We start from the raw sequence: 27,996 nt of genomic DNA on the forward strand, positions 1-27,996 counted from the left end.
TAGGTAGGATGAGCAACCTTTAATAAATAATTCCTAAATAATAAAACCTTTAATAAATAAAAAAATATAAATAAACCCTTAATATAATTGTTATATCCAACATATTATAGCCTTGTGTTCAGACACAGGACTCCCTTGGGATTAATCTTGTGCTATCAGTCAGGCAACAAGTCCAGGTATAAAAACTGTAGAAGAACAACTTCAACTGTGATTGCTTACCATGCAAAGGTTGCATTCTCTTACAAGAAATCAATGGGGTTGTGCAAATTTCACTGTAACCATTGACATAGCAGGCTTCCTAGCTAGTTTAAAGCAGTGAGAAATTGGTTTTCATGCGGCATGGTTCTATAAAGGTGCTACATGCTGCAGTGAGACTGTGTGAACTGACACATGAGGATTTACATGGTTACTGAAAATACTAGATAAAGTTCCAGAGTGTATAAACTGGTTAGAAAGTGTGAAAATGTAATGTATAGAATCTGGCCTGGATTTATGGAAAGGTAATATGAGCTTAGGCCTAGGGCAGATTCATTGGGAAAGCATGTTGCCTCCTGTTTCTCATTTGAGGTTATTTATACCTGTCGGCAAAAACAATCAATGGTTATGTTTAATTGTATCTCTTCAACATGAAAGGGCTGTGGTAATGGTTGAGGCAATGGAGGGCTACAGTGATGGGTGGTAGAGGGGAGCTAGAGTGGCATGGAGTAACAGAAAAGTTAAATGAAGGTCTCTATAGTCCTACATTCTAGCCATAATATATCAGTTTTATTCTTGGATTTCCTGCTTGATACATGGCAAAATTAGGTTTTCAATGACGCAAAAATGGGTGGAATTACAGGAATTGCATCTGCTATGCGGACTGCAGATGAGGGGAGGAGTCGGCAATGACATGCCACTGCCTCCCTCAAGGCCTCTTCTGAGCAGGAGCATGTGTTGGAGGGGCATCCCTCTGTACTTCTGAGAACAGAGTGGGGGGAGAGGCATGAGAGTGGCATCACAGGGCCATACCCAAATTTTGCTATGGTGCCTAGCAATGATTTATTGACTACTAGAATGCACTGAACCTCAAGCAACATAATCAGTGGGTTGTTAAAGGCAATAGCTTACCTATTGGACATCAAAGAAGCAAAGTTACGTCTGTAATAATACTTTACCTCTCCTAATACTATCTGTGCTATAGGGAAGATGTTATGTTATCATGCAGATTCTGTTCTGTCTTCCTAACACTATACTCTATGTTTCTATAGAAGGTAACAGTCATTATTGAAACCTACAAGGTGCCATTAATGTGCAGTACATGAATTCCTCAAAATCTATATAACTTTGCCGGATATGTGTCGTCTTAGCAGGAAGTCAGTGTGTTATTCCATTTATTGCCAATGCTCCTTGCAAATTAATCACAATACATTCTATGAAATGATTTTAAAATTAAAATAACTATTTCAGCTGCAATGTGTTTGGCAAACAGCTGTATAGTGTGTATCACCTTTGTGTAAGGTAAGCCATGTATCTCTGTAGCTTGAGTATACACCTGCATTCTGTAAAATAATTATGTCTCCTAACCAGTCTTACTATCCCTTATTTCAAACATAAGGGAGATTCAGTTCAGCACAAGGAGTCTACGAAACGTCCACGGAGACACCTACAGGAATCTCCGCTTATTTTTTTCACACCCCATAGAGATGAGCAGCCATGTGTGCAGAGGGCATCGCGGTGATGTCCGCACGCCCCATCCTCGGCAATTGAATCTCCCCCATAATCTCAGGTTTTATTCTTATTTCATGTCCAGGACTTTTGCATATTAATCCCAGAGTTACTATATAGTCACAGAGTAGTTCTATTTTGGATTTATTTGATTTGACCTATCTGATCATCTAGTTACATAGACCTCACTCAGTGCTCACTCTGTAGTTGTGATGCCAGACACAAATAAGCAAAAATAAAAACCCAATACTTATTACAAAGAAATGTAGGTGTGACTATTTTTAATTTAGAAGAAGGTTCAAAATGTGAAAAATAGGCAAGGAAAGAGAAAAGTCTATTTATACTTTTGCTATGTCCATCTTCTCAACCTAAATCCCTGTTTCCTTCTGAATTGTTCCTTTTTGACATAATGGTGTTTGCAGCTGTATATAGTAATCTGTGTTTTATGATATTCTGAATTTGAACATGTGCCCTAGTGCATGCGTGCCTTTGAACCTTAAGTGTCTCTCTTTGGTAGTTTAAGTTGTTGTTCAGTATTAGTTTTGTGCCCATAAGAGACTGTGGGCTAGATTTACTAAGCTGCAGGTTTGAAAAAGTGGGGATGTTGCCTATAGCAACCAATCAGATTCTAGCTGTCATTTTGTAGAAAGTACTAAATAAATGAAAGCTTGAATCTGATTGGTTGCTATAGGCAACATCCTCACGTTTTCAAACCCGCAGTTTAGTAAATCTAGCCCCGTGTTTCAAAAATATCAATAGTTTAGAGAATTACAATGTGGATGATGGGAAACTCAAAAACCCCTGTAGAAGCAAATAGGTTCCATCTACTGATTGTAAAGGTACCAGATACCAACTTAAAAAAGGGCTGACTGGAAGACATAATGGGCCTGATTCATTAAGGAAAGGAAAGCAAAAAAAGGAGTAACCTTGCACCTTGACAAAACCATGTTGCATTGGAGGGGGAGATACATTTAAAATATAGGGACAGATTTATAGTTGGAGTAGGGAATGTCCTAAATCAACTTTAACTTTCAGGATAAAAATAAAGCTATCAGGTATTTGTGTGCTATATGAAAAAACAGCCAGTATTTAACTTATGAGCAAAATAATAAACTAACTTGCACCCCTTGTATTATAACATGGTTTTGTCCAGGAGAAAAATTACTCCTTTTTTTTACTTACATTCCCTAATGAAACGGGCCCCATAAGGCAAAGAATAAAAGCCCTCTGAAGTTCCCTTACTTTCAGAACTGACTTTTATTGTGAAAAGCTCAGTTTATTCAGCCAAGCTGTGAGATGTGAGATCAATAACCTTTAACTTGATACATTGGGGATGATAAAGTGGATCCTTTTTTTATTATTTACCAGAGGACATAGTAACCGGATGGTTGAGCATCACAGTTGGTTCAACAAACGCAGAGTTTCCAGTTAAGGCTGCAGGCTGCAACACAGTCCTCTATGTTGGCAAAAGACTCAGGTCAGCTTCTCCCATTATCAATAAGTTTGGTTTACCTTCACATTAGTAGGAAGTCTGCATAACCACCTTCACCTTGAGCAAAGAGGCCTCATATCCTCTCAAGACAAACCGTACTCTTCTAGACATATGGCACATTTGTCTCTTTACTCATGTACTACTTTGAAGGTCTGTAGAGTTATAAATATTGCTTCATACTTCATACTAATAACGACAACATGCTACACACCATGTGCATGATCACAGAAGATAGCTGTCACTTTTCCAATGATGTGTAGGGTACCACCTTCATAGATATGGAATGAGAGGAACAGGAAGTCAGAGAATATATAGTCCATTCAGTTGATTCTTCTTACTGAATACAAACACTTTTTTAGAGCGACATTTAGTTCTCAATTCCCAGCAAGATGTAGTAGTCTATGTAATAGTAACTCTGTGCTAGACTGACTGTGGATGATAAAAATTTTATTGAAGCCGAGGCGCAGTGCTCCAAATCACCCAGTGTCGTAAAAACACAGTGCTGAGGGTTTGGGAATCTGGAGTCTTCCCAAAAGGGAAAGGGCCCCATTCCTCCCCATCCCCCGAACCAAAGGGCCCCTTAGGGAGATAAGGGTCTTCGGAAACCCCTTTGCTGCAAGACTTGGATAGTCCTCTTTACCCCAAGGTCACCCAAAGAAAGTGCCCGTAGGCCCCATTCTCATGGCCTGAGGGTAGAATTTTTCTTTCTGCCCAGCCAAAAGGTCAGGACCAAGAAATAAAAAGTGATGCAGGGTTACTTAAGTGCATTGTGCTAGTGCCCTACTCTGTGCAAAAAATGATGGTGACTGCCACCACCACCAGTGCATTTTCGGGTCACCCCCAGCCCTGTCTCCCAGTGGCAAAGGCAACTCAAGCTTTTAAGTCACCACCGGCCTTCTGGCATCAGATCAACCATGGACCTTTCAGGGGGTTTCAGACAACCCCTTACTCAAACAGGTACTCATTTGTTGCCGTGGCAGTCAGGAAGTCACTTCTGGCCTCAGTGTCCCGCACGTTGCCAGGGCAACCACGATACTCTTTTCACTGTCGCTGCACCAGACAAGCTGTGTAGTTTAATTAATTTACAGCCCTCTGAAGCTGATTGTCGCAGATCTTTGCACTGCATTGTGATTGGCCCATTTCTGTATTTAAGGCTGGGATGGCTTAGCCTCCCTGCTGTTTATAGCGTTTGTGCCACACATTGGCTGATCTGCTTCAGTTTCCTGTGGATACTCTGCCTGAATTCTGATTGATTCATGTTGTGACCCCTGGCTTGTTTCTGGACCCTGCTTGAACTCTGATTGCCCCTAACCTTTGACTTTGCCTTTTGGATTCTCCCTGCTTGCAATCCCTGGCCCTTTGGCTTGTCGCAGACTAACCTGCTCACTACTGACCCATGACATTTGAACTGTACCTGGTATCTGTCTGCTGATTTACGGTATCTGCCTGCTAACTCAGCATTATGGTAGCCATACATAAACTTTTACTACGTTAGAGTTAAGACCTGGGGGCATCCGAGTACCTGCGAGCGCGACAAGCTCTACGGAAAGGCGGCTGCTATAGGTGAAGATCATCTGTACTGAAAGTTTATGTCGGTAGTCATTAGCCGCAGCATTATATAATAATAATATATGCACTATGAAATGTGTCTGGATGTTTTGCTGAACATTTAAAGAAAAATAAAGTAAAAATAAACTTGGATGTAGGGCTTGTTTTCAGACTTACTTTGCTCTTATTTCTTCTGAGAAATATAGGTAGGCAGAAGATGCAAAGACATTTTAAAAGTTATCCTGGAGTTTTATAACTTAAAATGTCTTTCACATTCTTTATAACTTAGATTGCCTGACCCACTTACCGGTAAAATCTTCATGTAGTCAGGAACATATATATATTTCAGTGTTTTCTCCTGCTAGGAAATAAAAAATTTACTCCACACTTGAATTAAATGGATTCAAATTCAGACAGATGCTGAAATTTTCCATTTGCTTAATTGTCCATTGATCCAGAGAAGCTCCTGCCAATCAGAGTGCAATATTCTCTAGCCTTTTAGATAATGACCTCATTTGTTTAGTGCATGACCACAAATGAAAATTCATTTGATGTTTTTAGATGCCTGTAGTTGAGGATGACTGCTAGTTCCCTACAATTTCAGGGTAAAAATGAAAAAAAAAAACATAGATTACTTCATACAGATAGATTCATGTAAATGTTTATTCACCTGTAAAAAAATGTTTTTAAGCAACACTAGCCTTTCCCCAAGAAGCATAATTGTGGTGATCCCATGCCGGGGGCCCGCTGCATTTTTGGAGTATTCATAGCACACTCTATCCCTGTGAATTATCTTGGGTTGTCAATGCTGTGAGAATTAATTTAGTTTCTTAAAATGGTGCTGATTGACTGACTTAGGTCTCCGCACTATCAGCATATGCATTAGAAAGGAGCACATCGCTTTTTGCACTATTCCCTCTACTCAGTTGTCAGAAGGGAACAGCAGCAGTTGGAATGAGATATTCTCTTGCATTGGAGACCCATGATTATCCTAGGTTGTGAAATTAGTAATGTTTCATTAAAAAACAATCGATGATAGGAAGTGTCACTTTCCAGTGTGCTTACCAGGGTCCGGTGCATTCCCATTAACTTCCCAACTGAAGCAAACTCTTCCCGGGTGCTGCCCATGTCCTGATGGTGGCGGAAACCATCTTCTCAGATGCGCACACACACCTGCTTTATGTAAACTCCCCTCTCCCTCAATGACTTCCTCTCCACTTCCTCATATTCTCTAAGCTATATAAAGCAACTGATGCTGCAATATGTTGCCAGATCTTTGTGTCTATGCTAGCTGTGCTATCCTGACTGTTTAGCCACTGTTCCGGTTTATTCCTGCTAATATCGTCTGTTCCAGGGTATTCCTGGTATCATCATTTGTAACAGTATATTCCTGGCATCATCACCTATCCTGGTATGATTATCTATCCAGCATAATACTGGTATTGTCATCTATCACATGCTTTCCGGGTACTGATCCGACATCTGCTTCAGGATATATTCCCGGTGTCATCCTATCGCTCATTCATGGCATTTTCGGACACTATTTCCACTTACCTTATATCTACTCTTTAGTTATACTTACCTGTCTGGCACTATCAGCAGAGATCATATCTTATTGCAGGGGGACCCTGGCAAAAAATCAAAAAAACTTACTCCACATCAGACCCCTCATCCCTGCTATAGGAAGTGTCAATCCAGACTCACTGCCTTGAGATCGCAATTCCTGACAGTAAGATCTGGCCATAATGTACATTCAGCAGGTAACTCGTCTTACAAAGATCAGCTTGATAAAAAAATATTTTTTTTATCAAGCAGCTCTTTGTAGATAAAAGCAGCTCTGACTAGATAAAAAAAAGATTTGGCAGAATCAGTTGGTGCAGTGTCAAGGACCTTCTCCTAGGAACACCCTTCTCCTAGGAACACCCATCTCCGAGGAACACCCTTCAGAACACCTTGCATTGCCTAGAGTAGCTCTTGTTCCTCCTACAGTCCCAATGGTTCATGTTGTTTCTTTCAATCATACCTTTTCCTTGCAAGTATGATGATGACCCCAAGATGAAGAGGCAGTGCTGAGAAGCCGGAGAAACCATGGGTGTCTGGATACTTGATTACTCTGGAGGCATGAGGTACCGGTGAGTCATGGGTGTCAGGACTGCAGGTTACTTGGACTCTGGAGGCACGAGGCACCGGATGCGTCACAGGTAGAAGGACTCCAGGTAACTTAGTAGGCATGAGACACAGGATGATCAGCAAGCCGAGAAAGGGTAGTGGTCTGCGGAGGCATTATCACTAGAGAGTGGAGATGACACACAGGGTGCAATAGTCTGCATTCTGATACACAGACGATACTGGAGACAGGATGCAATGGTCTCCAGAGCGTTACCACTAGACAGTGAAGATGATACACAGGAGCTGGATATGTCACTGATATTAGGTGCAGGATTACTAGTGGTGCAATGGTATGCAGACACTATAAAGCAGGAAGGACAAACAAGCCAGGAGTCAAAGACACACGGTCCACCGCGATTCCAGGGAGCATGCAGTAGAGAAGTTATAACAAAGCAGGATCTGGGTCTAAGATGAGGTGCAAAACAAGGAGCCAAGCAAAGGTCAAAACCAGAAACTCAAATATGATGGTGCTAAGCATCCTGGAGTAATGAGCTGAGTTCTGTGTGGTAGAAGAGTAGTTTAAGTACCACAGTGGCCTCTTTGGTGGAACAGTGGTACTGCAAGCTCGATATATATCAAGGCAAAAGTCCAACATTGTTCTTGGCAGACAGAAGCTGCAGGAGGCAGATCGTAATATTCAGACCTTGGAAATACTTAATTTCGCTGAATATATTGGCGTTTTGTTCTGGTATTGTTTTAGACTAAGTCCTAAAACCTGTTCCCCATGGAGGAAATCTATTGTATATGAAAAATATTTTAAAACAAAATAAATTAGTTTTGTTAAAACCAATGCATTGTAAAACAGGAAAATTGATCTGGTTATGAAGATGTGAAAATCCCCCTGTCATAGAGTGGTTAAAGAGAAATAAAGCATTCAGGTTATAGCTGTTATTTTGTTTCATTTATTTGCACTAAATAAATGAAAGTTAGAATCTGATTGGTTGCTATAGGCAACATCTCCACTTTTTCAAACCTGCAGTTTAGTAAATATACCCCTAAGTACCTAAACACAATCAGTATGTTTCCAGCTCCGGAAACTAAGGTCCTGAGTGTGCTCAATATGTTTACAGTTCTCCACAACTATTTTAGCTGTTCCTGGTTCAACATAATGTAACACCCCTCCTGTCATTCCATTTATTTTCCACTATAGGGGAGCAGCAGTCAAACTGTAAATTACCTGCTTTTTGCTCTGGTTCTCAAAGTATTGGTTGTCGTACTGGTTGTCTTCTTTGCTCTGAGGACCATGACACATAGAAAGTCAGTCTGCAAATGAATGTATTCGAAAACTGTATCTAAGTTTTTCAGCTGCTTCATACATACAGAACACCTTGGCTGCCAGGGCTGCCAAGAGGAATTCAGGGCCCCGGTACAACAAATTCATGGGGCCCCCCTCATAGTTGAGTATGGTAAAAAAAAATCGTGGGTGTGTTCATGCATTTGGGGGCATGGCATATGCGCCATTGGGGCGTGGCTAACACATCAAAATCACTAGGCTCTCAATTCGCCCGAGCGTCACATATGTCCAAGCACTCCTGACTTTCAGGACATCTAGCACCAAAGTGTAGTATAGAAAAAATGCAGTGTGTACACAAAGAGTTCAGTCTTGGCCTCCACCTTACATTGGGCATAACACTCATCAAAAATTGACATTGTCCCTACTAGAATCACAACATTTCACATACTGTCCTGCTCTCTCCTACATGTTCTTCTCACTTTCACCACCTGTTGCTGCATGTTTCTTTAGCTGCGGCTTGTCTGAATCAAGGAATGCTGGGGGCCCTATTTGGAAAAAAATAGCTACATTTAGATAATTCCAAACAACCCTGGTGTTAAATCAATACCATCCACGATTAATAATTAGGCCTTCCTCCAGCTCCAATATTACAATAATGTGCCCCTTCCTCATCGCCATGCCTTATGATCACACTGCACCCTCCATGCTGCTTTTGCCCCCTTCATCTGGCTCCCCTTCATCACACTATACTATGCTGCTCTCCCCCCCTTTTTCAATCCCACTGTGCCATGCCTCCCCCCCTTTTTAACCCTACTGTGCCATGCTGCCCACCATTTTTTAACTCCACTGTGCCATGCTGACCCCTGTTTTTTAATCCGTCTGTGCCATGCTGCCCCGTTTTTTAACCCCTCTGTGCCCCCCTAATTTTTTAACCCCTCTGTCATGCTGCCCCCCCATTTTTAACCCCTCTATGCCCCCCTCATTTTGTACCCCTCTGTCATGCTGCCTCCCCGTTTTTTAACCCCTCTATGCCCCCCCTCATTTTTTAACCCCTCTGTGCCCCCCTCATTTTCCTCCCTTCACTTACCTTTTCTACTTTCTTGGTCCTCTCTGCTGCTCTGTGCTCCATTGCTCCAGACTGACTGAATGCTGGGCATGACATGATGACATCACACCCGGCATTCAGACAGTCTGAATGAAGCACAGAGCAGCAGAGAGGAGGGATGCCGGCTCCGCGATCAGGTGAGTTCTGGGTTTTTTTAAACTAGCCTGCTCCCCCCACCAACGACCGAGCCCCCCCGCCGCAAAAAAAAAAAAGGACCCCCTGACATGCCCGAGCCCGGGTAATTAGTACCCGCCCCCCCCTCTCGGCGGCCATGTACATACGTGGCAGCATAGAGGAGTTTCCTTTAATGTGGCGATGATGTAATTGGGGACAGAAGGTTAAAAAAAAACAAAAGCACACACACATTTAATATTGCAACTCAGATAAAAGCACATCCCCTTCCCAACATGCTATGCATTGAGAGTAGTGGTTGAGTAGTAGCTAATACCGTCTCAATCTGGTACTACAATCTGGGGGTAAATGTATCAAGCTGCGAGTTTGCGACTCCAGCGATTTTCTCAGGAGAGTTGAAACTAGCCGATGTATGAAGCTGAGATTTCATGCAAAATCGCCAGAGTTGTGCTTCTGTCAAAATCGCTGTTTGCAAAATCGCCAGTGATCAAACTCCCGACTGTTTGCCACTGCAGCTATACAGCTCTCAAATGTATGAAGCTGCGAGTTAGCAAACTCAGGAGAGTTTGCTTCAAAACACGCCAGATACAACACGCTGCTTGCTAGCAGCGTGTTGTACAAACACATCACTGTTATACTGCCCTGGCAGTGTTAAAACTGTAAAGAATAGATAAAAGTTGAAAAAAAAAAAAGCGTGGGGTCCCCCCGCTATTTATGCTTAACCCTAGTGCTGCCTGACTAGTGCTGGTCCCGTGAAAATCGGGGAAAAATTTTGCGTGGGGTTCCACCGATTTCCACTTTACCAGCACTAGGCAAACCAGCCAGGGTTGGCGGCACTATAGCAGGGAGACGTGCAGCAGGGGTCCCCCTGCCATAATGACTAACCAACCCTAGACTGTTCAGCGCTGGGCTGGATTCCCTAGGGAGTGGGGTCCGCTGAAAAAAACTAGCGGGCCCCCCCCCTAGAAAGAACCAGCCCATTGCTGATAGCACTAGGGCTCTTCCTACCACCCCTGGGCTGTGGGTAGTAGGGTAATACGGCGTAAAGTAGTAAAAAAAAAAAACTGGCACCAATTTTGTTTGTGGAACTACAAGTCCCACCCAGCCAGGTTGCCAAAAACAGTGTGGCCATGCTGGTGCTTGTATAACTACAAGCACCAGCATACCCACGGCAGCCAGGGCATGCTGGCACTTGGAGAACCACAAGTGCCAACATGCCCTGACATCCCTGGCTTGCTGGGCCCTGTAGTTCCACAAAGAAAAAAGTTTACAAAGCCACAACACCCTCTTATAAACCACATACATTTATTAAAAATAATAAAACCCACAATAAAGACACTAACCACCCTCTTTTAAACCACAAGTATTTATTAAAAATAAAAAAAAACAAATACTTACCAATGATGCCTTCTTTCTTCTTACCACCGTCCTGTCCTTAAGTATTTGTAAATCCATCTTGCCGCCTTGCCCCAGTCCCAGCCATTGATACCTCCATAAGGGAATCTTTTCCAACAGGAACTCTTCGCCCAGAAGGGGCACATATTTGTACATCCCGACTCTTTAGGCTTGATTGAAGATAAAAAAAAAAAAAAACAGGAGCCGCCGCAAACACCTCCTACCTAGTAGGAGGTCCGTTTCGCAATGCTCTTACGCTGTTTGCGTAAGAGCTAACTACTGTATTATGGTATTTTCCCACGCTAGTGGGGAAATCACATAATACTGTATTTAGCGCTTACGCAAGTAACGTAGCGCATTGCGCACGCGCTACGCTACGCTACTGCGTAACCTGTATTTACAGGTTACGCGATTTGCCGCGATTTAAACACGCTGGCAAACTTTGATACATTTACCCCCTGGTCTCTATTGCATAATTAAACAGCTCTGAACTGCCCATCTTTTTCAGGAACACCTTAAAGTATGTTTCAGATATCCACCCTTGTAACTCATCTTTTGTAAATTGTTCATTGAAATATAGTACACTACAGCTTTATTATTTGCCTGCAGCTACTGAAAACCTGCAAGACAGTAATGGCTGCTAACCAATAGAGAATTGTCAAATCACTGTGATAATGCTGGTTTGTGTTATAGACTGTCTGTTGAGGTGGGGGAGGGGGGCATAGAAAGTACTTTTTCCCAAATATAATCACACTTACAAAAATCAAGCTGCACAGTGTATTATATTTTAATGCACAACTGTGCCATAGTATTGTAGCTGATACGAATTTATACCTCCATTCATTTCATAACTGTAAATATCACACTGTAAAGCACACTCCAATCTGGTCAGATCCACCCACAACTCTTCTTATTTACAAAATGTGCAACCTTGACATGCAAATTAATGCCTATGTGTGTAGATTCAGGCACAACTTGCTTAAAATGCATTGCATAGCATCAGAGAAGCTTTAGCAGGAATTTTGAACCTTCTTTTATTGAACATTTTGTCACTGCCGCATACAATACACAGACTATTTTCAGATTTATAATTACAGCTGCTTTGCACTTTGAAGGCAATCTATATCTGGTAAAAGAATACCTTTCACTAGAGAGGTGTAGAAATGTGATAAGCGGAGAGAGGGAAATATTTACAGACAATTTTTCCATTTAATCAGAGAGAAGATTTAATATCTGTGTTCTCAAATAACTAGAAAGAAGCACAAAATAGCAAACTAAATTTCAATGTCATGTTCTGCAGAGTAAAAAAAAAAACCAAAAAAACATTTAATATCGGCCTTTAGTATATTTTTGTTATTACTGGAACATTATGGTACACGAGGAATCGCTTCCAGTGGTGATTCCAAACAAGTCGCTGCCTGATCTTCTTTCTGAAATTCCTTCACTCGTCATTCTACATTGCCATTCTACTCCTCTCCACCCCATTGTCACACAATCACTTCAGTCACATATTCATTACTCAAGTAGAGCATATCACTGACAACAATCTAGCGCTAGCTATGTAGAAGCTGGGACTAAATAGAGAAGCAGCTCCAATTAGGGTTTTAGCAGTCCACTAACAAAAAGCCACAGAAACTAAATATCATAAAAGATAGCTGAACGCTATCTGTTAGTCCATATTAAACATAACCATATTGTTACATAAAAACATCTAACATTTATTTCTTGCAAATTTACATGCACATTTAAAAGACAATAAAACAAATTGAACATCATATACCAAAAATAAATGTGGTCCAGAAGCACCTGCACTAGATCATTAATCTCCCCCAGTCTCACATTAGACAACTAGTATAAATCATTTGTATATCAATAAATAGTAAATCTAGGGTACCAGCTGCCTAATAAAAGATCGTATACATGAATCCTTTATAAATAATTTGAATGTTTAATATCCAAGTAAGGTAAAAATTTTGTATAGCACACAGGTACATAATACAGTAGTGACTGCTGCCTCCTCATTGTCAAGAGTTCAGATGGTATTGACTCGAGTCCGTCCTTCAATGGATACAGATGACAGCTGATCACAGTTAATCAAAATAGCCACACTCCTTACGCTTTCTAATCAGCATACATTCGTGTTTTCTCAGTGAAATACCGGTCTTACTGATTCTCGTCGAGGGCCCTCAATCAGCTGCTTCTCTGTCTACAGACAATGCAGGTGTTTGGTGCAATCTTACAGCAGTATGTGCCTCAGGTGATAGAAAAAGAACATCCCAATTAACACATTGGAATTTCCTTGCGCGTTTCTCTGCCTTCTAGTGCATCTGCAGTTTCATCAGAGAGGAGGATGTTTTTGTGTTCACTGGCGATTTTAGACAAAATACAACACAAATCTGCATTTATGTTCCTTAATGAATCAGGCCTCCAGTGGCTATTTCTAAAATTTCTCTCCAATTCCTCCTCTGTGAATGGGATATTTAGATCTGCTTCCCACTTTAATTGTGATGGCGATTTATTTGGATTCCTGGCTACCAATAAATAATTGTATCATGATGAAATTCTTCCTTTGTGACTTTGAGAGCAAAGTTTGGATATTATAAACGGAGGCATCATTGAAGGTGGGGGGACCTTGTTGAGAGATAGCTTTGAATACAATGTCACATTTTCAAACACCTAGGAAGTGATATTGAATTGTTTTTGAAAGACAAAAGAATAATTCTTCAGTGGTAGTAATGCCACTGTTATCAGTTATTTATGTTTATATTTTGTATAAGCTTAGCTACACTAAGAGTGGGGAGATCAAGCAAGGGGAGTGAACTTTTGTCTACATTATACCGCTTTCATACTGCCGCCCCGGCAATATCACAGGTTTTTCAAGCCAGGTTTTTGCCGGGGCTCGGAGCGTCCCAGCTCAGAAACACCATTCATACTGCACCTCGGACCCGGGAATTTCCCGGGTTGACCCCATTCATACTGCACAAGTCTGTGCCCTGGCAATTTGTGGGAGTCATCACCAGAGCTGTGTTCATTGGCTGAAAATTTGACCTCACTTGTTTGAATGTACCACACAAATGTAAAAGTAAAAAAAAAATGTTTATTTCACATATTGTATTTTGTTTTGTACATATTTCCTCATATGTCTCTTCACAAAAATATAAAATGACACAATACAAAAGTGCTTACTTGCATGTAGAAAAATAAATAAATATATACACAAGTAGTAAACTGAAGACACATATGTGCCCAAACAGTAAGTGCAAATTTGCTTTTCACGTAATATGTGAAGCTAACGGCGTGTTTCCAGATCACACGTAACATACATGATAACAATTAACTGTAAAACATTTGTCCATAAAACATGATTATTACAATTGCCGATATTGTGGCATTTCTGGTTGTGGAGTGGTTTGGTTACCAGGTGGGTATTCTATGTTGGGGTTACCCATAGGTTGAGCATGTTGTGTATTCTGTACCGGGTTTGGAGGGTAATTGTTGCCTAACATGGGTTGCCCACGCTGGTACATAGGATAATGTCCGTCATAATAGTAAGATCTTGGAGGAGGTGCCTGCACCCGTGAGAGGAGTCTGTCCATGAATCCCATCATACAGTCACGATTTTCGCGTAACACGCGTTCCTGCATGTTCATGATTTGCATGAGGAAAGAGTCCTGGAGATCCCGCTCATTGTCCATGAAACGCTGCAGTTGTGTATTCTTGTGTTCCCTCATGTTGCTCTCCATCTCCCGCAGTTGATCCATCATGACAGTTGTCATTGTTTTAGTTGCTTGCTCCATTTTGTTGGGCCTTTTGCGTTTTTTAGGAACGTTGTAAACTGTACGTAGAAAAAAATATAGTAAAACATACATTAGAATATATAATGTGGCAGAACAAAAAAGCAGTGTTGTAAGCTGATATGTGCTTGAGGCCTCCTCCCTCTTGCCCAGTAGTTTTGCACTGCAACATATGCGTGTTAATGTTTTAATACTTTGGAGTGTATTATATTTGTCTTTTGGGCTTTTTGTTGATATAGTTCTCTTTTTTAAGGTTTGTAGATATATTGGTATTTGGTTTGCATTTATGTTGATATACTCCTCTTTTTTTGGCAGTTATGTTTATACAGGTAATTTTTTTTTTGGCCAATTATGTAGATATATTAGTATGTATATATAGTTGGTTACTATGTGAGATTATTAAAGATACTTACTGTTGGAGCGTAAACTGGGACCTGGCGTAGACTTTGACACCGGCACTGGTTCTGGCTGCGTTTCTTGCAAAGTATCTGTAACGACTTGCGCAGCAGGGAATGGCTGTGAATCGTTCTGTTCGTCCAAAGAAATGTTGGTGTCATATGTTGTGGCAGAGCACTCCAGTTCTGGGGTGTCTTCTATAGAATCATCTATTATTACCGTTGCAGCCTCGCTTGTCTGTGTGCTCTTTGGTGGTGTTGGTATAGCCGCATCCACATTACTAGAAGATGACAGTGCAATTGGATTTGTCAGAGGAGAATGTCCAAAGACCATATTGCACTGGTCATAAAAGGGCCAGTCCATTCTTGCAGCACCACTTTTGTGCCTGTTGTGGTCATGGACTTTAGTGTACTGCTTCCTCAGGGACTTCAATTTGTTCAGGACTTGTTGCTGTGTCCTCTTTATGCCACGTTGTGTGAGTATGTTGTAGTACACTGTGGCATCCTTCACAGTCCCAGTCACTTGCCTTTGTATTTCTTCCTCCCCTCTGACATTCAGCAGCTCACGCACCTCTTCCTCCATCCAGTGTGTCATAATTGCTGTTAATACACACTTTTTCAGTGAAATAAAAGCAATTTTCTCCACCATCCACCTTCCACAGGCTCCCACCGATGACATCATCTTCCAGAGACAGGCAGATAGCCAATCAGCTTGTTTTCTGTGCAACCCGGGTTGATTCATAGTGCAGGCAACCCGGGTCCGCCCCGGGAATTACCCCTCGATAAATCCCGGGTTGAAGACCCGGGTTTTTAGACCCGGGATTTTTGATTTGTACCATTCATACTGCACCAAGACCCGGGTCGTTTGAGCTCGCCCCGGCAAAAACCCGGGATTTTGGTGCAGTATGAATGGGGTATTAGTGATATGTTTCTTATGAAAAATGTATATATCATTGACATACAGTATGCTATTGTATTACTGTTACAAGTGATAAATGTATACAGGGGTCTCCAAAACATTTATTATGGGATGTATTCATTGGATCAGTTATGTTTCCATTGAAGAAAATATGCTAAACTAGGATCAAGCCAAAGCCTTGAAACTAAACATTTTTTAATACCAAGTTTCTGCCTGTCTGGAGAAGTTGAAAATTAAGCTTGAATCTCTCCTCCATGTGATAAAAGTGGACCAGACAGATTAAGACCATGAAAAGAAACTATACACAGACATTTTGGACTTAAAACGCAGTAACCCCTGTGGGTTGTTTAACAACAGGACAAGTGACAAGAAGAATCATTTTTGTTTGTTTTTAATTATTTATTTGGTATGGAAACAGAGGAAAGAACAATAGACAACTTAGAATAATCAAACAAATTGTCTCCTTCATCTTTTATCAGATTTTAAGAATGCAGGGAAGGGTGAGGGAAAGGAAGTCAGAACCAATGTGTGGAGAAAAACAATGGATCGGTATAAGAATAAGCAAGAATGATACATAGTCAAGTGAACATACACAATAAACAACAGTACTTTAAACCATACAATTAAAGTTAGTGGGGGACCCGAAGGCAACTCAGAGAATGTCCAATGAATGTAGCAAGCAGTCACTGAAGTGAAGGAGGTCTAACGGTGAACAGAAAACTCTGCCTATAATACCAGGGTGCCCAAATTAGGTCAAATGTATGCTGTTTATCATGTAGATATTAAGTGATAGTCTCCATGCTTGTGATGTGTGACTTCATTTTTGAGAGCCTGCATAGTCAGAGGGTCAGGACATTTCCAATTTTTTGCGATAAGAGATTTAGCAGCAGGTACAATGTGAGAGAGCAATTTGTTGGAGGGCACATTGTCATCCAGCATAGAACAAGAGAGGAGGAAAATTCCCAAATCTTTGGAAATTGGTTGGTCAGATAGGGATTTAGGAAGAAATAGGAATTTTGTCCAAAAAGGTACAATACGAGGACAGGTCCACCTTGTGTGGAGTATTGTACCTCTATATCCGCAGTTTCACCAGGGGTAAGAGTAGGAAACATTTTAGAAAGTTGATCTGGGGTGTAACTCCACTGGTAGTAGAGCTTATAAGCCGTTTCATTAATTTCAGGCAAAATAGAACTTTTGGCATTCTCGTCCTTAACTTCCTCCCAACAAAAGTCATCTAGAGGTGGTCCAAGGTCCCTCTCCCATTCTCTCTCATGGTGACCCTGAGAGTTATAAATAACATCAATCAGCATGTTATAGATGGAGGATATCATGATATTTTATTTATATTATTATCTTGATCAGGCTATAATCATGACACCTTGGAAAATCACACATCATGTATGTCTCCTTATGGATGACAATCAAAAAGTAACATTTCCTTAAAAATAATTAAAAATAATTTTCACTTCTCCTGGCAACAATTTAAAATAAAAATTTCCCAATCATAATCAAAAAAATTAAATTACATCTGTTCCGATGGCAAAAATTAATAATCTCTTGGCTAGGTATAATACCAATCAAGATGATTATCCTGCCCCACCTGCTTTATCTCTATTAAACTCTTCCAGTACAGGTACCCAGACCCACTCTAGTCCAACTTCACAGCTGATTTTCTCAATTTATATGGCAAAATAAACCCCCATGCACTAGTTTTGCCAGTCTGCATAAAATTATGGTTAATGGTGGTAGGGGTTTTCCGGATATTCGATTGTATTTACATCGCTACTCATCTAAGTCAAGCCGTGACTTGGTTTTCAAAAAAACAAGGTCCTCAATGGGTTGAGTTGGAGTACTGATGCTGTCACAAACCGTCCATAGCTTTAACATTAGGGGTTTCAATGAATAATAGACCTCTCTTATTGAAATCACATCTTCACCTGTCAGATATGGGACTATTGTAAGTCTAATTTCAAAACCACCTCAAACCATTCCCCTATAACGTCTTTCTGGGACAATTCCACTTTTACCCCATGGCAATGCTTTTCTCGATTCAGGGTTTGGAGTGAGAAAGGTTTCGGAATGTTGAAAGATGTCTTAAATATAGACCAATGTATTTCACTACCTATGTTAGAGGAGAAATTTTATTTTCCTGATATTAGCCGTTCGCTTATCTTCAAGTAAAACACTATATTAATTTCCTTCCTAAATCTGATATAACGAAACCTCTAACTCCACCATAATCTTTATATGTACATTCACCCCTACAAAAAGGAATCATATTCACTTTATATAATATTCTCATCTCCTCTAGAGAACCTACCACCCTTATCCATGAACTCAAGTGGAAAGCTGACTTGGGCAACAATACGTAAATGGATCTCTAAGACTTCTATCTCATCCCTGGTTAAAGAAAATGCCTATAAAATATATTACAAATGGTATTTAGTTCATACCAAACTGAAAAAAGTATATGGATCTACTTCTGATCTATGTTGGAAAGGCTGTGGAGAACAGGGATCCTTCCTTCATATCTGGTGGTCTTACCCAAAAATAGCTCCTTTTTGGGATAATGTTGCTGCCTTGATTACATTACTAATGTTCATATAACTAAATGTCTATGGTCCTTTCTTCTTGGATCTCCTATCAATATCCTAAATAAATCCTTAGACAAATTACCTGTTCAGATTCTTAATGTAGCCAGATGCCTTGTCGCAAAATATTGGAAAAACCCAAATCCCCCTTCTAGTCAACAACTCCTAATTAAAATTTAGTATTTGGCACACATGGACAAAAATTCAGCATATTTAAATAAAGAAACTCATACATTATCCCAAATCTGGAGTGATTTGTGCATTTAAACTAATTCTCTGGTCCCAAACAATTGCCTAACCAAACTCAAAAAATATCCTCCCTTTTCCTATAAATAATATTGAACAGAGATGAACACAGAATCATATTCCAAAATATCAGTCCACCGGGATGTCCCCGATTAGGTCTCAATCCCTCCCCCCCCCCCGCCTTATTCCAGCTTACCTCACCAATTTTTACCTTATTTATAGTCCCCCCCCTTATTTCTCTTAACATAACTTATTAATAACTTTTCATTATTATATTTTGTCAATATAAATATATTATGTTATCATCCCATTTAGGATTGTTCATTATATTCCTATTTGTATTTTACGATGTTATTTAATTAAGTCTTTAATGAATTATATCAAATCTTTATATCATGTGTGACAAAAATTTTACAAATATAGTTCTAAAAAAAGTAATCTCTCCTCTATCAACTGTAGCTTTAAAGTATATTGTTCAACCTTCTACTACAGGTCTGCATACATATGCCAGTTAGAAAAAAACACACAACCTCCTATTGGTGCACTGTATGGCCAAATAATTAAATAGCACAGATATATTAATTTATTAAATAATTCCTACAATCAATGAAAAATAATTAAATTAAAAAAGCCTAAATAATAAACTAGGCAACCCTCACTGCTATACAAGGGAAAGTGACTGTCCTATACAACAAACATGGGAAATAGAGAAAAAACAATACAGCGCTGAGAGCTGTGATCATTATTAGTAATAGTAGTTTAGACAACTCTCAGCACTGTATTGTTTTTTTTTAGATGCCAGTTAGAGATGGCTACACTTCTGACAAATATAAACAATTAAAAAATTGTGAAGTTGGTAGGAAATTACAGAGTAGTACAGAGGAGTGTAATCAAATGAAGGAGAGGGGTGTTTTGAAGATTTACTTGAATACCATCTCATTGCAACTAAGGATGAGCGCACTCGGATTCCTGGAATCCGAGCCCCCCCGAACATTGCGGATCCGAGTCAGATCCGAGCACTGTCCGGGTAATCCCGCCGATTCCAAAACTTAAAACGAGGCTCTGAGTCATAATCCCGCTGTCGGATCTCGCGATACTCGGAACTTTTAAATTCCCCGCTTGCCACCGACATCTTCACTCGGGCATTGATCAGGGAAGAGGGAGGGTGTGTTAGGTGGTCCTCTGTCCTGCTATTTCTCGTGCTGTGCTGTGCTGTGCTCTGTCCTTGCTGAGTCCAGTGGTGCATCAGTCCAGTGCTGTGTCTTGGCTGAGTCCAGTGGTGCATCAGTCCAGTGCTCTGTCCTTGCTGAGTCCAGTGGTGCATCAGTCCAGTGCTCTGTCCTTGCTGAGTCCAGTGGTGCATCAGTCCAGTGCTCTGTCCTTGCTGAGTCCAGTGGTGCATCAGTCCAGTGCTGTGTCCTTGCTGAGTCCAGTGGTGCATCAGTCCAGTGCTCTGTCCTTGCTGAGTCCAGTGGTGCATCAGTCCAGTGCTCTGTCCTTGCTGAGTCCAGCGGTGCATTTTGTCCTGTGCTTTGTTCTGCAAAGTGCATATTTCTTTCAAAAGTATTAAAAATTCTTCCATAAAGAGAAAAAAAAAGAAAAATTCTACCAAAATCCTTTTAAATTAATATAAAAAAAAATCCAAAAAGTCCTTGCTGAGTCCAGTGGTGCATCAGTCCAGTGCTCTGTTCTTGCTGAGTCCAGTGGTGCATCAGTCCAGTGCTCTGTCCTTGCTGAGTCCAGCGGTGCTTTTGTCCTGTGCTTTGTTTTGCTAAGTGCATCTTTATTTTAAAAGTATTAAAAAATCTTCCAAAAAATTATAATTCGACAAAAATCCTTTAAAAAAAATATAAAAAAATATTCTAAAAAGTCTAAAAAAAAATATTGCAATCCATTAACATTAATACTGCAATCTATTTAAAATTGTTCACTGTTCTTGCAGTATTTAAAAAATAGTACTGTAATACAACGTGTGCTGCATATAATGGAGTACCAAAATTTTGGGGATAAAGTAGGGAAAGACCAAGACCCACTTCCTCCTAATGCTGAAGCTGCTGCCACTAGTCATGACATAGACGATGAAATGCCATCAACGTCGTCTGCCAAGGCCGATGCCCAATCTCCTTGTAGAGGGCATGTAAAATCCAAAAAGCAAAAGTTCACTACAATTAGTAAAAAAAGAAAATTGAAAACATCTGAGGAGAAACGTAAACTCGCCAATATGCCCTTTACGACACGGAGTGGCAAGGAACGGCTTAGGCCCTGGCCCGTGTTTAGCACTAGTGGTTCAGCTTCACCCAAGGATCTAAGCCCTTCTCCTCCCCCCCTCCAAAAAATTTAAAAGAGTTATGCTGTCAGCAACAACCCAGCAAACAACTCTGCTTTCTAAACAGATGACATCACAAATCCCCAAGGCGAGTCCAAGGGTGTTGGTGGTTGCGAAGCCTGACCTTCCCATCACTGTACGGAAAGAGGTGACTCCATCCACCATTTGCACACCCTCTGCATATGTTGGAAGGATGACCCACAGTGTCGCTCCAGATTTGGATAATCAAGGTGTCAAGGAGGCTATTGATGTAGCTGGTGTTGTGGAGGAACTTGATGAGGAGGATGCTGATGTGGTTATTTTAAATGAGGCACCAGGGGGGAAAAAAGTGGATGTCCATTGGATGAAAAAGCCCATCGTCATGCCTGGTCAGAAAACCAAGAAATGCACCTCTTCTGTCTGGAGTTTTTTTTACCCCAATCCGGATAACAAATGTCTGGCCATATGTAGCTTATGTAAAGCTCAAATAAGCAGGGGTAAGGATCTTTGCCACCTAGGGACATCCTTCCTTATACGTCACCTGAATAACCTTCATAGTTCAGTGGGTAGTTCAGGTACTGGGGCTAGGACCGTCATCAGTCCAGAGACACCTAAATCCCTTGGTTCTGTTGGATACACACCACCAACACCCTCCTCGTCAACTTCCTCCACGATCTCCATCAGATTTAGTCCTGCAGGCCATGTCACCAGCCAGACTGAGTCCTCTTCAATACGGGATTCATCTGAGGAATCCTGCAGCGGTACGCCTACTACTGCCGCTGCTGCTGTTGCTGCTGGTAGTCGTTCATCTTCCCAGAGGGAAAGTCGCAAGAACGCTACGTCTTTCACAAAACAGTTGACCGTACAACAATCATTTGCCATGAGCACCAAGTACGACACTAGTCATCCTATGGCAAAGCGGATAACTGCGGCCTTAACTGCTATGTTGGTGTTAGACGTTCATCCGGTGTCCGCCATCTGTGAAGTGGTATTCAGACCAGTTGAGGGTTTTATATTGTGGCCCCGGTACCAAATTGGGTACCAGGGCCACTCCACTATGCAGTCCAGATAGATGCGTATCAGATATTAAACTACATTCAATGTTGGGGCCAAATCCAAAATTAATTAAAATGACCTGTCATCGTCAAAAACAAGAGGTTTTGAAGCGTTAGAACTACACCCTGTATATGCTGCAGAGGATGTAGGATCAGCCATCTGTAGAGTGAAAATCTGACCAGTTAAGGTTTTTTTTATTGTGGCCCCGATACCAAATTGTGTACCGGGGCCACTACACTACGCAGTCCAGACAGATGTGCAGTGGAATTGAGACCAGTTTTTATTTTTTTATTGGGGCCCCGGTACCAAATTGGGTACTGGGGACACTACACTACGCAGTCCAGATAGCTGTGCAGTGGAATTGAGACCAGTTTTTATTTTTTTATTGTGGCCCTGGTACCAAATTGGGTACCGGGGCCACTACACTACGCAGTCCAGATAGCTGTGCAGTGGAATTGAGACCAGTTTTTATTTTTTTTATTGTGGCCCTGGTACCAAATTGTGTACCGGGGCCACTACACTACGCAGTCCAGATAGCTGTGCAGTGGAATTGAGACCAGTTTTTATTTTTTTATTGTGGCCCCGGTACCAAATTGTGTACCGGGGCCACTACACTACGCAGTCCAGATAGCTGTGCAGTGGAATTGAGACCAGTTTATGTTTACTTATTGTGGCCCCGGTACCAAATTGGGTATCGGGGACACTCCACTATGCAGTCCAGAAAGCTACCTCGGTCCAACGATTTGGACTAAAAACAATATTGGGAAGTGTGAGTTGTTCCAAATACACTGGAAATTTGTGGAAATGATTGTTATTGAATGTTATTGAGGTTAATAATAGCGTATGAGTGAAAAACCAACAAAAAACTAGATTTTAGCACTTTTTATGCTTTTTTAAAAATAAATCAGAACCCAAAACCATAAATCAGAACCAAAACCTTTCATCAGGTGTTTTGGAAAAACAAATCAGGACCCAAAACTTTAAGCTAATCAGAACCCAAAACACAAAACATAAAACACTAAAAGTGCCCGGTGCACACCCTTAATTGCAACTGCCAGACAGCCGTTACTTATCGCAGGCGCTCTGGATCCAGTGTACAGTCATTCAATCCTGAAGTCTGGGGACAAGATGTCTGAACACTAGATGTGAAGCTGCTGCTTATATGCACACAGGAATACAGTAATACAATGAAGATGGTATAGCTTGCTTCTATTGGTCCAGGTTTCAGGAAGATCCAAGGGGTTGTCAATCATTGGCTAGTTCATCCTAAAGAATCCAAAGGAGGGGGTCATCTCTCCAGGGGGTATGCTCTGCTCTTCCCGCCAAGATTTCTTAGTCTTAAGTAGTTCATAATTCCCTATCATTCATAACTTGTGTATGCACTCTGTGATTCCTTCGCAGAGTGAACCAAACAGTAGCAAATGTTAAGAGGTTTATTATGATACCACACATGATATGATTCCTTCAACCTGTTCCATATATTTCACTAATATGCATATAACTTTAATATAAAATATAAATACTACTATATTTCTTAACCTATATTTATTATATTACTTAACCTTGCCAAAACTGAGCTCATAGTTTTTCCTCCCTCTCATACCCCATCCCCTTCTGACCTCTTCATCACTGTCGACAACACATCTATCTCCCCTGTCCCCCAACTTCGCTGCCTTGGTGTCATCCTCGACTCCTCTCTCTCCTTTGGCTCCCACATCCTCTCTCTTGCTAAATCCTGCCGCTTCCAGCTCCGCAACATCGCTCGCATCCGGCCCTTCCTCTCCCAAGATGCCACCAAATGCCTTATCCACTCTCTGATCATCTCCCGCCTGGACTACTGCAACCTCCTCCTCACTGGCCTCCCCCACTCTCATCTCGATCCCCTTCGATCCGTCCTTAACGCTGCAGCTAGGCTTATTTTCCTCTCTCGCCACTCCTCTTTTGTCTCCCCCCTCTACCTAGCCCTTCACTGGCTCCCATTCCCCTTCAGAATCCTCTTTAAGCTCCTCACACTCACCTACAAGGCCCTCGCCAACTCCACTGCGCCCTACATCTCCACCCTCCTCTCTATTCATGCTCCATCCCGCCCTCTCCGTTCTGCCTCTGACCGTCGCCTCTCTTCCCCCCTTATAACCTCCTCCCACGCGCGTATCCAAGACTTCGCCTGCGCTGCCCCCCTCCACTGGAACAAGCTCCCTCCCTCCATCAGAACTTCCCCTAATCTGTCCAGTTTCAAACGGGCCCTAAAAACCCACCTTTTTCTTAAAGCCTTTCTGTCTCCCACTTAACTTCCTACCTAATCTTCTGCCTCTGTCCTCCTACTCTCCCTCTCTCCCCTGCGTCTCTCTGTCTGTCCACCCCTCCCCTTAGATTGTACGCTCCTCTGAGCAGGGCCATCTCTCCTCCTGTTTCCACCACTTCTAACTCTGCTCTCCAGCTACTTAGCCCTCCTCCTCGAGGGTCCTCAACCCCACGTCCACTCTCGCTCCCTCCTCCCCCCTGGGGATCTCCCTGTCTTCCGCGCCCTCCTTCTTGGGCCCCGTCGTTTGTGGATCCTCCCTCCCCCTTCCCCGCCCTCTCTAGCTGTGCATTGAGCTTACTGAGTTGCTGTGTTTACTGTACTGTGCTGTCTCCCATTGTATTGTAATTTTGTTTATCTCTGTACGGCGCTGCGGATGCCTTGTGGCACCTTATAAATAAATATTAATAATAATAATAATAATAATATTTCGACATAAATGACTATGTGTTGCAACTACCATTAATGCGTACTATTTTACAAGTGAGCGTGTTTGTGCGAATGTATGTAAAAAGACTAAATACTGTTGGTGCCACGTGTTGTGGCTGCGTACGCCCTTTTACGTTGTAACGTGCCCTTTTACGCCGTAGCGTACCGTACGCATCTTTTCAGACAAAGACAACCAAGTTTGCTCGATTTTAATTGAAATGACTTTATCCAATTTGCTGACTTCGACAGAACCATGTTGGTGTTTGGAAATACAGTATTACACTGGCAACAGGTAAGGGCTCCAGGAAGTCCTTTTATAGTAATTGTTGATTCTTGATTAGAAACTGTGGTCAACTGGGCAGGCACAGCACTCTGAGTTGCTGAGATGGATCAGGTGACTATATCCAAGATGGCAGGTCCCAGGATCTAGTTTTGGAGGGAAACCTCTGGCGCAGGCTGCAATCCCCTGACTGGCTGAGAGAAATCATGTGACTAAATCCAATATGGCAGCGCTCATATCCTGATTTTGGAGAGATCCCTGGAATGAAGACAAAGACTAGGCAGCATCTTGCATAGAGTTCTGAAACCAGCAAAGCCTGAGAACCGCAGGGATATCTTGGAAAGATAGTGGAGAGTTAAGTGACAGTGCCTGAGAGCCTGGTGTGTGACAGCTATCAGATAACCACAAGTTTGCCTAAACAGCACAAAAGCAAAACCTTTATGCAGAACCAGAAAATACAGTCAGTTAATCATGTTTGCAGCTGAATGTCTTAAGATTTCTACAATCTGCCACATTACCAATAAATGCATAAAAATGACATTCACCAATGACTGATTTAATATTAAGAGTAGCTGAAAATGCTTCTGCCTTTCTGTAGCCGCACACATTTTCCCTACCATCAGCTACAATTGTTTTTCCTAATGTATCAAGTTTTCCCTACACGTTTTAAAATGTAAGCTTATTTGGGCAGTGTTACCTTTACGTTCTGGAGTTTGTGACTAAACAGCTTTGGAGGTTTATGTCAAACCTTCTCCCACTTTTAATGTGAACTTGCAACCAACAAACTTGAAGTGAAAAAGGAACAGACATTTTTTAGGAAAAAGAAGTGAAAATAAAAGCCCTACAATACCTTGGTTGTGAAAGTGTGTACACCCTTAAGCTAATACTTTATGGAAGCACTTTTTGCTTTCATTAAAGCAGTGAATCTTTTTGAATATGTTTATATCAACTTCGCACATCTGGATATTCAATTCTAACCCACTCAACCCTGCAAACAAGTTGTAACGATACTTACCTCTCCTCGCTCCCCCGCCGCTCCATCAGACCCGGAAGTCGCACTTCCGGGTTTGGCGGTCACATGACTGCCAGACCTAGGGCGGGGAATTCAAATCTGGGACTTCCTATTTAAACAGTGCTCTGACACTCTAGGAGTGTCAGAGCAACTTACCTATTCCTGGCTCCTGATTCCTGTGTCCTCCTGGATCCTGCTTCCTGTGTGTATTGATCTCCAGTGTACCGACCCGGCTTGCTGACCCTTCTGGATTCTGCTTCTCCTGTGTACCGACCCGGCTTGCTGACCTCCCTGATTGCCTGTGCTCCTGACCCAGATTGTCTCACGCTCCTTCCTCTATACGTTTATCTGCCATTTCTGTGTACCCACCCGGCTAGCTGGCTTCGCATCTGTTTTGGTGACCCGTGTACCGGTTTGATTGAATCCGAGATTGTCTCCCGATTCTGTCTGCATTGCCTACCAGTGTACCAACCCGGCCTGTCCGACTATTCTCATCCTGCTCCTATTCCGCTGTACTACATCTTGAGGCAAACCTGAGGACCGCAACCTGCGACTCCTGGCAGCAAAGCCCATCCTGCCTTACGGCGGTTCTTGGTGAATACCAGGGAGATCGTTAGACTCCGCACCTCAGGTAAGCCAGCACTAATTAAGATTAGTAGTGTATCCAGTAATCCGTTACACAAGTTCAGAGTTAAAGTGTGATGGCATTTCTTGTGCACAGCTCTCTTTAGGTCATTCCGCAGGTTTTCAATGGGACTGAGGTCTGGGCTCTGACTGCTCAATTCCAAGTAGTGATGTTCAGGCTCAGTTTTCCAACAACCGAACCCCCCCGAACATCGCCAATCCAAATACTGAGTGGACTCTGTACTTTCCCGCCTCCTTGGATCTGAATCAAGGCAAAATGTCATCATTGCTTCATTTGATCACATGAGTTTTGGATTCCATAAGTACCTCCCTCCCTGTTAGGAACCCCTCAGCCAGTACAGCAAAACCCGGAGTCTGCTCCGAACGTCTGGTGTTCACTGTTGCCCCTAGTGTTGGGGACAGGCTTGGCTGCAGACAAACAGAGGGTCGTGAGCTGTGCACTGGCTGGGGAGAACCCAGGAATAGAGTTACCGAAGCCGTAGAGTAGGAGGTGCAGAAGGGAGTCAGGAGAGACACTGAGAGGATGGTCTCAAGACTGATATATCACTAGTGGCCACCGAAATAAATAAATGAACAGTTGATGAAAAAGTCCCCCGATACACAGCTGTACCGGAGCTTATCCAGAAAGGAACAGAATTTGCAGAGATAGGTAAAGATGAAGGATCTGAACATAGGCAGTAGCCAAGGGTAACTACAATCCACAGTACCGATGAGAGTCCGGAGATTTGAAAGAAACAGTTCTTAGGCGGTTTCTAGGGGTAACTGCAACCCACAGTACAGGTGAGAGTCCAGAGATTTAAGGGTAACAGTTCTTAGGCTGTTGCGAAGGGTACCTACAACCCACAGTACCAGTGAGAGTCCGGAGATTGGAGGAAAACAGTTCCTAGGCGGTTGCCAGGGGTAACTACAATTATAGGCACACGGTGATATATGTAAACAGTCAATGGTATCTGTGGCAAGGTGGAGTCTGGAGCCAAAGGAAGATTGTTGAAATCTAATAGCAGAGAAGCTGCAGGGGCTGTGTCTCCGTATAAGGTTAGGATGAGCAGAGGAGCTGCAGCTCACGCCAGTGCCATGCCTGGGAGCACACTTTACTGAGGTCCAGGAGATAGCAGACTGGAACTGGTGAGTAGATAGTAGAATCGTCAGAAACAGAATCAGGTCTGGTACACAGGATATCAACACAGGAGAAGAGTCAAAGCAGAGCCGAGTCGGTACACAGCTAAATCCAATGAAGAGTAGACAG

Source organism: Mixophyes fleayi, chromosome 6 (assembly GCF_038048845.1).
Source record: "Mixophyes fleayi isolate aMixFle1 chromosome 6, aMixFle1.hap1, whole genome shotgun sequence".
NCBI classification, from domain to species: Eukaryota; Metazoa; Chordata; class Amphibia; order Anura; family Limnodynastidae; genus Mixophyes; species Mixophyes fleayi.